Source organism: Canis aureus, chromosome 22 (assembly GCF_053574225.1).
Source record: "Canis aureus isolate CA01 chromosome 22, VMU_Caureus_v.1.0, whole genome shotgun sequence".
Taxonomy (NCBI): Eukaryota; Metazoa; Chordata; class Mammalia; order Carnivora; family Canidae; genus Canis; species Canis aureus.
Genome location: NC_135632.1, coordinates 23,274,533 through 23,287,829, shown reverse-complemented (window position 1 = coordinate 23,287,829; position 13,297 = coordinate 23,274,533). Strand labels below are relative to the sequence as shown.

At 41.3% G+C, this 13,297-nt stretch overlaps 1 protein-coding gene across 6 annotated transcripts in view; it reads left to right on the top strand.

The window, feature by feature from the left end:
- The first annotated feature begins 11,100 nt into the window (after positions 1 to 11,100).
- The window catches only part of DNAJC13 (DnaJ heat shock protein family (Hsp40) member C13), a 117,015-nt gene continuing 114,818 nt past the window's right edge, over positions 11,101 to 13,297 (top strand). For 2 of the 6 annotated variants that reach the window (XM_077865167.1, XM_077865162.1), the window contains exons 1-2: positions 11,102 to 11,347; positions 11,964 to 12,065. The gene's annotated coding sequence lies outside the window, so the exon portion shown is untranslated. Of the gene's footprint in view, positions 11,348 to 11,963; positions 12,160 to 13,297 lie in introns of all 6 variants that reach the window. The other 4 variants (XR_013361259.1, XM_077865165.1, XM_077865163.1 and 1 more) reach the window with 4 other exon arrangements.

The window sequence follows — 13,297 nt, the reverse complement described above, 5'->3', positions numbered from 1 at the left end:
GAGAATTTTGTTTTATTGATTCTCGAAACTGTGGTGACCCTATCTGATGGACAGAATCAAGGTTTGATGCAAAATGAGATAAGCAGCTTCCAGTCCAGAGGCTTGTTAGGGTCTGGAGGTGTCACATGATTCACCCCGGCCCCCTTCCCCAGACAGAACTCCAGTTCAGTTCCCACAGTCCAAATTGCTGGAGGATTGAGTGAGCCCCCGGGACTATGGTCACAGTGATGACTTGTAGTTACAATTGTGGTATTCTGAACCAGAGGAAGTCAGGGTTCCTTTTCAGACACTCAAGCCACCACACCCTCCTGTCTGGTTGGTGGCACCGGATTTGCCATCATCCAGGACCCCCGCAGTGGAAACGATGTTCAAGACCAAAGTCATGAAGGGACAGCAGCGAGGGATGATTAGCTGCTTCTCTCAACAAAAAACACTCTAATAATCTGAAATTATATAATCAAATGCCACCTAAGCCAATGCAGATTCTTACAAACAATATTAATCAGGGTGTTTTGGTTGTAAAAGTTGCCTGAGTAATGGGCTATGTAGGAGGCCTCTTCAACTCTGTTGATGGCTGAAGGCCTTTTAGTCATTTTTTTCTTTCCTTTTTCTTAAAAGATTTTATTTATTTATTCATGAGAGACAGACAGAGAGAGAGAGAGAGAGAGAAGCAGAGACACAGGCAGAGGCAGAAGCAGGCTCCATGTAGGGAGCCTGACGTGGGACTTGCTCCTGGGTCTGGAGGATCACACCCTGGGCTGAAGGTGACTCTAAACCACTGAGCCACCCTGGATGCCCTGGTCATTTTTTTATGTTAAAATCCCTTTGAGTGAATTGAGTGAAGTTGGGGGAGTGATTAAAAAGTGAGGTTAAAAAAAAAATAGAGTGGAGAAAGAGAAAAGAAAAAAAGAGAGGTCAGTTAAACATGTTGGAAGATAAAACTAGCTTTCCTTGCTCACCCTTTGAGAATTGTCACCACCACTAATGGCTGCGGTAATACATTCATCTGCTCACTTCTTAAAATAGTGAGAGATTGTTCCCAATATTGAACTAGTGCTCCTTTTCCCAAGACACTTTTTGCCAAATGGAAGAACAGGTGAATGAGTTAAGGAGTAAAACTAAAGGGAACAAAGAAAAGAACCAACGGCTTCTAGGACCTCGTTTCTTCATATGCCCGATGCCATATAGATGTGCAAGTCAACTGATACTGTGATAAATTAACTCAAATCCTAAGATATAGACATTTTACATTTTTTAAAGGAAAACATGAAAATGTCCTCTTTAATCCATTAGCTTTGACCCTATGCATTTTAATTTCAGTTGATTTTGGATTATTTTGCAGTTTCACTTCCCCCTTGCCATTTATTTGATGTCAGTAGAAGCAGACTATTTAATTTCCATTTTTGTTACTCCTAATTTAGGCTATAAATGGGCTGGAACTGAAGGATCGGTTGCAGATGAGGGTAAATTATATTTTCTGTTATTTAAATTTACAGGCACAATATTTTTTTGAGGAGCTAATTCTCCTATAGGTCAAATTTTAATAAAAAGATAATACAATATTATAAAATTGATGTCGATAAGACACAAAAGTAGTTCTTCCATATTATTTTAAGAAAATACACACTTCCACACAAAGTGTGGAAGAGTTTTCCTCCATTTAAAAATCTCTAACATAAATTTTTAGAAGAATTATAAACAGAAATGACTCTTTAATGAGAAAGGAAAGAGGAAATCATGGCTAGTAGACTTGTGTGTTAAATGAAGCTAATCAGGTTAGAGCATGGATTTTGAAATCCAAGAGACCTGTCTGGAATGGGTCTGCAGCATTTGGTGATAAGACATTGGAAAAGCTAACTACCTTTTCTAATGTCTTAGATTCCTCACCTATGAAATGGAAATAATAATAGCATGTTCCTTTACAGGATTGCAATGAAAATTAAATCAGATGATGTAATAAAGCTCATAGCACAGTACACAGAGTAACTATAATAAATGATAGACATGAGATAGGTTAATATATGATATATTTCTTTAAAAAATGGTCCAAACTTAACTAAACTTGTAGATTAACTGGAGTATCTTTTCCTTAGCCTTTTGAGATAGTATAGAAATCCTTAATAACAAATTAATAACTTTTGGAAGGAGAGGGTGTTAAATAATGATTTAGCACATTTTGTTTGTTTCAGACTTAGGGTATCATAGAGTCATCATCTGTTTGAATTTCTCACTGTATTATTCACTGAGGATATTTTTGCAAAACCTGGGTTTATTCATGTTTTAGAACCAATTTGGTTGTCGACAGAGATTTAAATTTAGAGATAAAAACTATTTTGTTGGGCAACCCTGGTGGCCCAGAGGTTTGGCGACGCCCTCTGCCCGGGGTGTGATCCTGGAGACCCGGGATTGAGTCCCACGTTGGGCTCCCTGCATGGAGCCTGCTTCTCTCTCTCTTCCTCTGCCTGTGTCTCTGCCTCTCTCTCTGTGTCTGTCATGAATAAATAAATAAAATCTTTTAAAAAAACTATTTTGTTTTCATATTCATAAATAATCTTAAATTATTTAACATATTTAAATATAGAGGTATCTTATGGCAAATATAGCTAATAGTTATAGTTTTTCAAGTAATCAATATTTACACACAGACACATAGATTAATGAAATCCACATTAGAGAAAATATATGTCTTCTAAGGCTGTGTTGAAAACAGAATAAGAAGGACATCAAGCTTAGTGATTTGGTGAATTTTTAGAGTTCCTTAATCTAAGATTTTTGAAAGATTCTGTTATCAGACCATCAATGGTACAATTCAGCCTGCATATAAAACTGTGTGTTGGAAATTCCTTGTTTTAGAAATGTTTAATGACCCTCATGAAAAAATTAACCCCTAAACTTCTATTACTATGTACATTTCTTTCTGGTGGAAATTCTCATTTTGTAATTCTCCTAAAACCATCTGTGATGCCCTTAGGTATCTTTTCCTCTACCTACTGCTGGTGGAACACAAACATGACACAGTTTCTGTTCTGGTCATAGCATAAAATCTTTAAGTTCCTAAGGAGTACTGAGGAAGGACCAGAAGAATATCTAAACTATTGCTGAAAGTATACCATCTCACCTATAAATAAAAACAGTCATCAGGGCAGCCCGGGTGGCTCAGTGGTTTAGCACTGCCTTCAGCCCAGGGCCTGATCCTAGAGACCCAGGATCCAGGTCTCTGATCCTGGGTCCCAGGATCCTGGAGTCCCATGTCAGGCTCCCTGCATGGAGCCTGCTTCTCCCTCTACCTGTGTCTCTGCCTTTCTCTCTGTGTCTCATGAATAAATAAAATCTTTAAAAAAGCAGAAGAAGGAAGAAGAAGAAGAAGAAGAAGAAGAAGAAGAAGAAGAAGAAGAAGAAGAAGAAGAAGAAGAAGAAGAAGAAGAAGAAGAAGAAGAAGAAGAAGAAGAAGAAGAAGAAGAAGAAGAAGAAGAAGAGAAGAAGAAGAAGAAGAAGAAGAAGAAGAAGAAGAAGAAGAAGAAGAAGAAGAAGAAGAAGAACAGTCATCAAATTACTCTTGGAAAATTCTGAACTTTGGCACCAGGAGGATGTGAATTTAAATTCTGATTCTGGCACTTACTTAAGTGGGGGCTGGGGGCAAGTCCCATAGCCCTCTGAACCTTGAAGAGTTTCTTATCTATTCAAAACAGGTAACAACATGTTTTAACAGATGAGGGTGCAGGATAAACTCTCAGTACACAGTAATGCCCTTCCCTTAAAACTCTTTGATCTCTCATGCCTGTCTTCAACTTCCATTGTCAACATAGTAATATAAAGCATCCTATTCTGTTAATATATATTCACAGACATTAAAAAAAAAAAAACTCCTCAACTCAGAGCTGGATTTAGATCATTAAAAGTCCTCAATTCTATACCCATGAAATAAGTGAAGGCAACTCAATAAAATTTTTATTTTTCCCATGATTATTATTTTTAGTATATGTGCTGCCGAAGCGAGCACCCATGATTATTATTTTGATGCATTTTATAAAACATTAACTAGCAAATGCTTTTTAAATTTCTCTTATCTTGGGGGTCCTTGCTTTGTTGGTGTCCTAGGCATTTTCTTCAGCTGCCTACTATGTAATCCAGCACTGCCCCAAATGTTTCATTATGTGCTTCTAGAATAACAGAGAAAGAGAACAAAAGGCATATAAGAGAGGAAGTTAACACTTAGGAAACATGAATGGTGCTTAATAAATGGTCCATAAAAGTTAGTTTTCTTCTGCCCTTCTTTCTTGGTTTTTAAAATTTAGACAGTATGAATTTACTCCTTATAATGAAAGATAACAACTTGCCAGGTTCATACTATCTCCCTCTCCCTTACCCCATTTTTAAGTTTATGATTTTTATTCTATTATGCACATTTATAATATTAAATAATATTGGTTCATCATTATTAGTGTGTCTTGACCCTTAATGCTCAAAACAACTGTAGTTGATATGTATATTGCCTTCCTTTAATTGATAAGGAAATTGAGGTTCACAGTTAAGTAGCTAATAAGTAGTAGAATTGGAACTTGAACATATACAAGATGAAGGAAAGATAAGAGAAAAAATATGCCTCCTCAAGTAAGTAAATGCAGCATCCAAAGACAATTATAAATGGGGGAAAAGCGGGGCTTCACTTATAACTAAACCATTGTTTCTTTCTAGTACAGTACACTGTTTTCTACTCCTAAAGTTTTGTCTGACAGGCAAATCTATAATAGACCCAATTTAACTGTACTATTCTTTGAAATTGGGTGGCTGCAATGACTAATATATGTGAGTTAATTTTATATTAGTAAGATTTTTTTCAAATTGCATTTATTAGTAGATACCTTTTATTTTTGCTTGACATTGATTTACTATTTATTATTTGCCAAATCCGTAGTATGGATTTGAGAACCAGTAGCTGAGCTTGAAATACTACTTCCTATATTAGTTTTGTTTTCCTTTATGCTAAGTAAGTGGCTGCCACCTCATTTACTGCTGCTCAGAAGGAAAAAAATGTCATATTTTTCTTGGAAAAATTAGGTTTCATACAGAAATGGCAGTCATCTTCATGTGTACAAAGTCAGCAAGAATTTAATTGTGTAATTAAGTTTTATGTTCTTGGATGAACATAATATGAACAAGTCATTATCCAATATCAACAGATAGACATCTTTTCCTGTAGTTGAGATGAATTTTTTTTAAGATTTATTTATTTATTTATTTATTCCTGACACACACACACACACACACACACACACACACACACAGAGAGACAGAGAGAGGGGCAGAGACACAGGCCAAGGGAGAAGCAGGCTTCATGCAGGGAGCCTGATGTGGGACTCCACCCCAGGTCTCCAGGATCACGCCCTGGACTGAAGGCGGCGCTAAACCGCTGAGCCACCAGGGCTGCCCTTAATTAACTTTAGAGGACGTTTCCTCACCTTGATTTCTATGTGAATGGGCCTTTGGTATTCTAAGAACTTCACGATCAAATTTTGGTTCATTACTCAAATATTCTATTGTGCAAACAGTGAGTGCATGGATCTAGGTCTTTTTGTGTCATTAACATTCATGTATGACTTTAAGCAAGGCAATTCTCTGTGTTCTCTTGTAAGAAATAAAAAAAATTAATGACACCTTTTTGGCATGAACTGTTTTATGATTTTGCATGATAAGAGGATTCAGATACAGTTGTCAAGAACTTGAATTTCCTGTTTTGTGAGTAATAGATAGTTTAAATGTCTGTTTACCTTGTCTTGGTCAGATGGAGGAAACTCAAGCACGAGGGTTATATAAACCAGCTGGAGAGGCTGGGATTAACTTTAGTGTAGGAATCAGCAGGTGGGTACTATGTGTTTTTAGTAAGCAGGTGCTCCACGTAACATATTTTAACTCTCACTACCATCTCTCATAGTATCAACATCCCTACTTTAGGATGAGGGAAGTGAGGCCCAGAGGGGGTCAGGAACTTGCCTGTGATCTTTTACCACTTTATATTTCCTTGAAGGGCTGATGGGTAAAAATGTCTGACTGTAATAATTTCAGAGCAGATTGGGCATCTTGTTCACTTTAAAACCCTCTATGGGAAAACATATATAAGCGTAGATTTTTCTCAAATCTGGTAATACTGAAAGTGTTTGCATTAACTAGTAAGAATATTTGAATTGGAAAATCCTCAGCAATGTGTATATTACAAAAAAGAGAGAGAGACAGGGAGAGAGAAGGAAAGCCTTTGAGGTTAAGTTTAACCAAAGAACACAGAAAGGCCTTTTCCTTAATCAATTAATATTTCAGTAATGGTTTCAAAATGTTAAATGACATACCAAGTATTTCATTTTCCTCTTGATTCAACCCTGAAAATATGATCAGAACTAATTTTCTGTAATTAAATGAAAGCATATTTTTGATAATAAATTCAAAATCCTTTATATAACAATGATACTTTTAATTTTTTTTAAAGATTTTATTTTTTAATTCATGATAGACACAGAGAGAGAGGCAGAGACATAGGCAGAGGGAGAAGCAGGCTCCTGCAGTTAGCCTGATGTGGGACTAAATCCCAGGACCCCAGAATTAAAACCTGAGCCAAAGGCAGATGCTCAACCATTGAGCCACCCAGGTGTCCCAATGATACTTTTTAAAAAGACGTTTTCATTTGTAATAATTGACGCAGTTTTTTTTTTTTAAAGATTTAATTTATTCATTCATGAGAAACAAAGAGAGAGAGGCAGAGACACAGGCAGAGGGAGAAGCTGGCTCCATGCAGGGAGCCCGACATGGACTCCATCCCCAGTCTCCAGGATCAGGCCCAGGGCTGAAGGCGGCACTAAACTGCTCAGCCACCCAGGCTGAGTAGTTTTTAAATGTAGTTTTTGAATGTTGGTGAGGTCTGGAGTTGACGGCCAAGAAGCAATTCTTGAGACGTCTTTGATGCAAAAGGTGGTTTTATTAAAGCACGGGGACAGGACCAGTGGGTAGAAAGAGTTGCTGCCCTGGGATTATGAGGAGCAACTGATTATATACTTTGGGGTTTAGGGGGGAAGTAAAGATAAGGGAAGTTTCAAAAGGATTTTCGTTTGCTAAAGAAGATTCATGGGACACCCGAGGATTTGCAAAACCAAGGTTGTTTTTTCCTCTAGCAAGGCATTAACACAGTAAGACAGTTGGGAGCTTCATGGAGGAACATTAGACCCTGCCTGCCTCAAGTATTTATCAACAGGCTGCAGGTTATAAGGACATTTAGTTTTATCTACATTTCCTTCTGCCTTTGTTTCCCACATCATTAATAGAGTTCCTGGGGTAGGATTAAGTGAGCAGGGGAGACCAGACTATGATTTTTTTAAATTATGGAAACTGTGTATGTGCACAAACATACGTACATGCATCAAGGAATCCTTGTGTCATCATCATTCGTCACATGTTAGCAATAATTTCAAGTCTATGCAACTATTAGAATAGTATAGAGGAACACAAAAAAACTGTATGCAGGGAGATAAATTCTTGAGAAAAACTGACAAAAAACAACCACATAAAAATTTTAAATGAATTCTGGTAGATGATTCTGAGGGAACTACAAGCTTGCCAACTCAACTAAAAAGTATTTTCTGTGTGTCTGCACAGACTTTCTAAACCAGCATCTTCCAAGAGAAATATAATAGCAGCTACCTATAGCATTTTACATTTTCTAGTAGCTACATTTTAAAAAAAGAAACAAGTGAAATTAAATTTAATAATGTATTTTTTTAGATTTATTTATTTGAGAGAGAGAACCAGAGGGAGCATAGGAAGAGGCAAAGGGAGAGGGAGAGAAAAACTCCAGCAGACACCTTACTAAGTCCAGAGCCCAAAGCCAGGCTCCATCTGATGACCCTTTGATCATGACCTGAGCCAAAACCAAGAGTGGGATGCTTAATCAACTTGGTCACCCAGGCACCGCTTCATTTTTTTATTTTATTTTTTAAAGATTTTATTTATTTATTCTTGAGAGACAGAGAGAGAGACCGAGAGAGAGAGAGAGAGAGAGAGGCAGAGACACAGGCAGAGGGAGGAGCAGGCTCCATGCAGGGAGCCCGACGTTTGACTTGATCCCAGGTCTCTAGGATCACACCCTGGGCCAAAGGCAGGTGCTAAACCGCTGAGCCACCCAGGCTACCCAGGCGCCCCTTTAATAAAGTATTTTATTTAACTAAATATATATATCCAAAATATTATTTCAACATATTTTCAATATATAAATTATTAATGCAGTATTTTACAGTTTTTCATATTAAATCTGGTGTGCATTTTATCTTTATAGCAAGTATTCAGGATCTACATGGGTTAGTGGCTACTGTACTAGAAACACTTCCAATCTTGCTGAATTACACAGTTTGTAGGGATTTATCCTGGATCTGGACATTGATATAATTAGGAAGAACAATTTAACAGCAATATGGAGTTTGATAAACTCACATCTTGTGAGTTCCCTAAAATCTAAAACCTCTCCTACCTTATAAATTAACTTACACCACTGATGAAGGCTACTGATACCTAAAAAGCTGTGAAATACTGTCAGTATAGGTTACACAATTTAGAAGGGCATCTTCTATGTTCTCCTTTCCTAACTAAATTTGATTTGTGTGCACTATGAAAGTGTTAGGAAAGCTAATGCAAATTTAAATTTTGACTAAAAAGGCAAATCCAGAAAGAAAGAGAAGTCTGAGAAGCTTGCTTTGTATCTGTCACTCTTTTAAAAAAGAATGCCTACGTGTGTTGGAGGTGGGGGTGGGTACTGATTTAATGGAAGAAGAGGGAATGAAGAGACAAGTCCTCCTACCCTTCCTGGCTCTTGCGTTTAGTTCCAGTGTCCTAAGAATGACACTGACAAATTTGTACAAATCAAATTAAGAGCCACCAAGGCAATTGTGAAAAGGCTTGAAACCACATCCTGTAAGCAACAGCTGAAAGCATGAGGGATATGGCTTCTGAAGATGGGAAGCTGTGGCTGGGGTAGTCACAGTGATAACTAGAGGAGAGTGACACAGGTAATGAGCTGTATGGGCAAATACATGCAGGGATGTCACACAGAGGGGAAAAAAACAAAATACTTATGAAAATGAAAGAGAGGTCATAAGTAAGTTGGTTGAGTTAGATAGCTTCTAAAAATGAAGATAAATGTTTTGGGAGGCAGGCAGTTTTCCACTACTGGGGCTGGGGACATTTTGGAATGCCTAAGTCTCCTCCCAACTCCTAGAACTGATACTGTCTTATCTCAAATTTATTGAACAGCGAGGCAGTGTGGAGGTTTACTCTTTCACAGGCCTTGATGTTACCAGTCCTGCAACTAAATCTCTGCTTAACCTTTAGGAGTTAGGTCACTTGGGCAAATCTCTTGCACTCCCTGGGGTTGTTTCCTCTACAAAATAAAAATAATACGCTCCATACAGACTTCTGGAATTACTGGGAGGCTTTGCAACCTATAACATGCTGCATACACATAAGTTTCTGTTTCCATGGGATAAGACAAGAAAGCCCCTTAACTCAGCCCTCCTTTTTTCTTCTCCTCCCCTTCTGCTCAGTATAAGGTTCTGTCCACACCCAGCTATTCCTGGCACCACCCCTTAGATGCATCCTTATCTTACTGCTGCAGTACAGGAAAGACTACTATAAGGTTAAATACAGTCTTTTTCTGCCCCAAGGTAGGGCAAAGAAAGGGTCAATAAAAGCCAGAAGCAAAGTCTGTAAAAACTACTGTCTACATTTTTTCATTCTGCAACCACCATCTCTAAAACCAAGTCAACCGCCGAAAGGGACTGTGAGAAATCAGTCCCAACACTGCGCTGCAGAATATTAAACTGCTTATCAGACACCTTTAACCTTCATGAAATAATGTATCCATGCAAGTCACCCCCATCCGTTTTTTTTTTTTTTTTTTTTGAACTTTGCAGCAGAATCATTCATTTTTGAACTGTGATCTTTAGAACTCAGGTCTGGGAGACTGAAGTGCCTTAAACTTGCTCACAGTCCCCTTTTCTGAAACCTGACGCCCCCACCCTCCAGCTAGCTCCTAAGTGTGTTCGGGGAGATGGTATTGGGGGCACAAGGCTACGGAGTCAGACGGCGAGGGTTCAAACACTAAGCCCGTTACTGTGGGGAAGGTGCTTTCATTTATCTGCAAAACGAGGATAATTCCTACTTTCAGAGTTGAGGACTAAGTGATGCAAATAATAAACCCCTGACATGTGGCCAGCAGACAGTAAACGAAGCTAGCCGGCGCTCCAGCAGACGACAGGCAAGCCGGAGGCATCTCCCAAGCTTTAATCTTGGCGACGTCCCAGACCAATCAGATGTAAACCCTCGACTGTCGTTGCGGGAGGTCTCGGGAGGGGTGAACCCGCTGGCTCGCAATCCTGCCAAACTCGGTAGCAGGTGAGCCTTCGGATTGCCTCGCGGACACTCCACAAGCATTTGAAAGCCCAGGGCGAGACTGGGGAAAGGCTCTGGCATAGGACTTCGGGGAATTAACAGTAGAAACAGCCTGGACGGGCAGCCCGGGTGGCGCAGCGGTTTAGCGCCGCCTGCGGCCCAGGGCGTGACCCTGGAGACACGGGATCGAGTCCACGTCGGGCTCCCGGTGCATGGAGCCTGCTTCTCCCTCTGCCTCTCTCTCTCTCTCTTTCTGTGTCTCTAATAAATAAATAAAATCTTAAAAAAATAAAATAAAACAAACAGCCGGGACGCGGCAGGCAGCACTACCGCCCGCGGGACCCGGAGCCACACGCCGAGGGGCGTGACCTTCGCAGAACACGCCGGAGGGGCGTGGCTCCACCCGCGCGCACGCGCACCCGGGGCGCGCCCTCGCCGGCGCTGCGTGGACTCCGGCTCCTACAGCTGGCCTCGTCGCTCTGCGCATGTGTGAGTTCTGGCGGGCGGGCGGGCTCGCGGGTAGGAACCCGAAGGTTCTGGGAAAGGGGGCCAATGAGACGGGGAGAGCCGAGCAGCGCGCGCGGGAGGGCGGGACAGAAGGCGGAAGAGCCGGAATCAGCTGACGGGGTCTCGTGACCGCCGGGGCGGTGGCGGCGCAGGCGTAGTGGAGCGCGGTTGCTGAAACCCTGAGCGAAGATGGCGGCCTCCAGAGTGAGCCTCTGAGAGGCAGAGGGAGGAGGCGGAGGGGGCGGGGAGGCCGCGCCGCCGCGGCACCAGGAACCCGCGGCAGCGGAGCTACAGGGCCCCGACGGGGGAAAGGGGAAGTGGTGAGCGGGAGGAGGCCGGAGGGCACCTCAACTCACTCCGGACGCAGAGCCGGCGGCGGGAGGAGCTCGGGCTGGAGCGTCTCCAGCCTCCCGCGAAGGTAAACCACTCCCGGCACCGGCCTGTGGGGCTCTGCCTTAACCCTCTCCCCGCGCCACGGGGACTTGGGGGGCTGAGGGCTGGGAGAAGGAGGGGTGGTGTCTTGGCCGCCGCAGCCTCCAGCTGCTAAGGAGAGCAGGTGACCCTCCCCCAGGGCTGCCGGTCGGGTTCCTCCCGTCGGATCCCCCCGGCTGCAAGTGACATTCTCCCAGGGCGCTGCCGTGTCCAGCCCCACCCCTCCCCTCTTTTTTTTTTTTTTTTTTGGATTGTTTGTTTCGTTTCCTACTCGCCTTGGTCCCCAGATTCCCTCTGCACATCCTTACCCCCACACACCCCTCGTTCCCCTCCGGGCTCCGCCCTCGGGATTCTCTCGCAGCTTCCTAGTCTGAAAGCACTTTTCTGCTGGTTGCCGGCAACTCTTGTTTGTCGGGGTCCGCGACCCTCCTTCCCCTCACGCGCGGTGTCGACTTTGAGGTTCTTGGATTGGCTTTGTTTCATTTCCTTGGGAGATTGGAAGGGGGGGTTATGGGGAGGGAAGGACCCGCGACGTTTCTTCTCCAGGCTTCTTCCTTTTCCAAAATCAAGCTTACCCCGCAAGGTTTTTTACTTTCCTGCAGGGGAGCCTGTTTGCAGTGGCCTTTGGTTCACTGCTGTGGTGTTGCCTCTGAATGTGGCCTTTGGAGTGAGTGAAGAAGGACTCAGACGCTCAGTGAGTGGCGGTGAGACGCAGATTTGACTTCTTATCCTTAAGAAGAGTGTCTTCCCTTACATTGTTTTCCTGTAGGGTGTTCAGTTACCCACTCTGGTCTTGAGGTGGGTTTTTTTTTTTTTTTTTTTTTTTTAATCAGTTGATGTCTTTAGATTGTCTCATTTTCCAGTTGTTCGGGGGAGGGAGGCCTTAAAAAAAGCCCCCCCCCCCCCAACGTGGCTGTGGTCTCTCTCGAAAGTTAATGATTTCTCTCTTCTCTACTTTCCCCCTTTTTATCCTACTGTGGTTTCCTTCAAACAGGAGGGCCTCCGCTTGATGCTTTTACCTCCCCTATGGAGGGCTTTGCGCTGTAGGGTTATTTAGAGTCTCTTGGGAGTATAATGTTTTCGCAGAAAAAAAAAAAAAAAATTCAGAGTCTGCCCCAGTGATTGTCTTTCTTACTGTATTTTCTTTCTTACTCTATGGATCTGATCGATTTCTAGGTTTGAAAGTACCATCTGCAGAGTTTGAGGAAATTACAGTGGTCAGGTTTCGCAGTATATCATCAGGACTCTGTGAGTCTATGGGAATCTGAAATAGGACTTGCCCTAAAAATTTAAAAAAAAAAAAAAAGAAAATTTGAAAACTACCCGTAAGAAACTGGCTATTCAAAAAAGACTTGATTCACATTTCTTTGGTTTTGGAAAGTGCTGTATTGTTTGAATTTAGCATGTAAGCTAAAACTTTGTTAACATTTTAAATGTATTATGAAACAATGTTTAAGCAGCTATATCTCAAACTTGGCTTCTGCTATTAATGTCACAATGGGGCATAAATCCTGTTTAGAAAATGTTACACTGTATTCCTAGTTTGAAAACAGGAAGTAGAACATATTAAGGGAGGAAAAGAATAGTCAGAGGGTTATTAAGAGATAGGAATGTCAAGAACCTTAAGTCTCTAGTCTAGTTCATGGAAAATACCACCATTTGTATTCCACTGGGAGGCAATGGATGTTCCTCTTTTTCTAAAGTGACAGTAGTAAATGGGCTAAACTATATAAGCATTATCAATGCAAAAGTTAAGGAATCACGGAAAGCAGGAGTTATTTATAAGAATTTAACTTTATCCACAAATAAATAGAAGCTAGTTGCCAAGGTAGACTGTAACAATGCTGACTTCATTAAATTTGTAAAAAGCTTGATAGCGGAATCTGGTTCTCAATACATACTAAGTTACAGTTGAAATTAAAAGATCTGTTTTAAC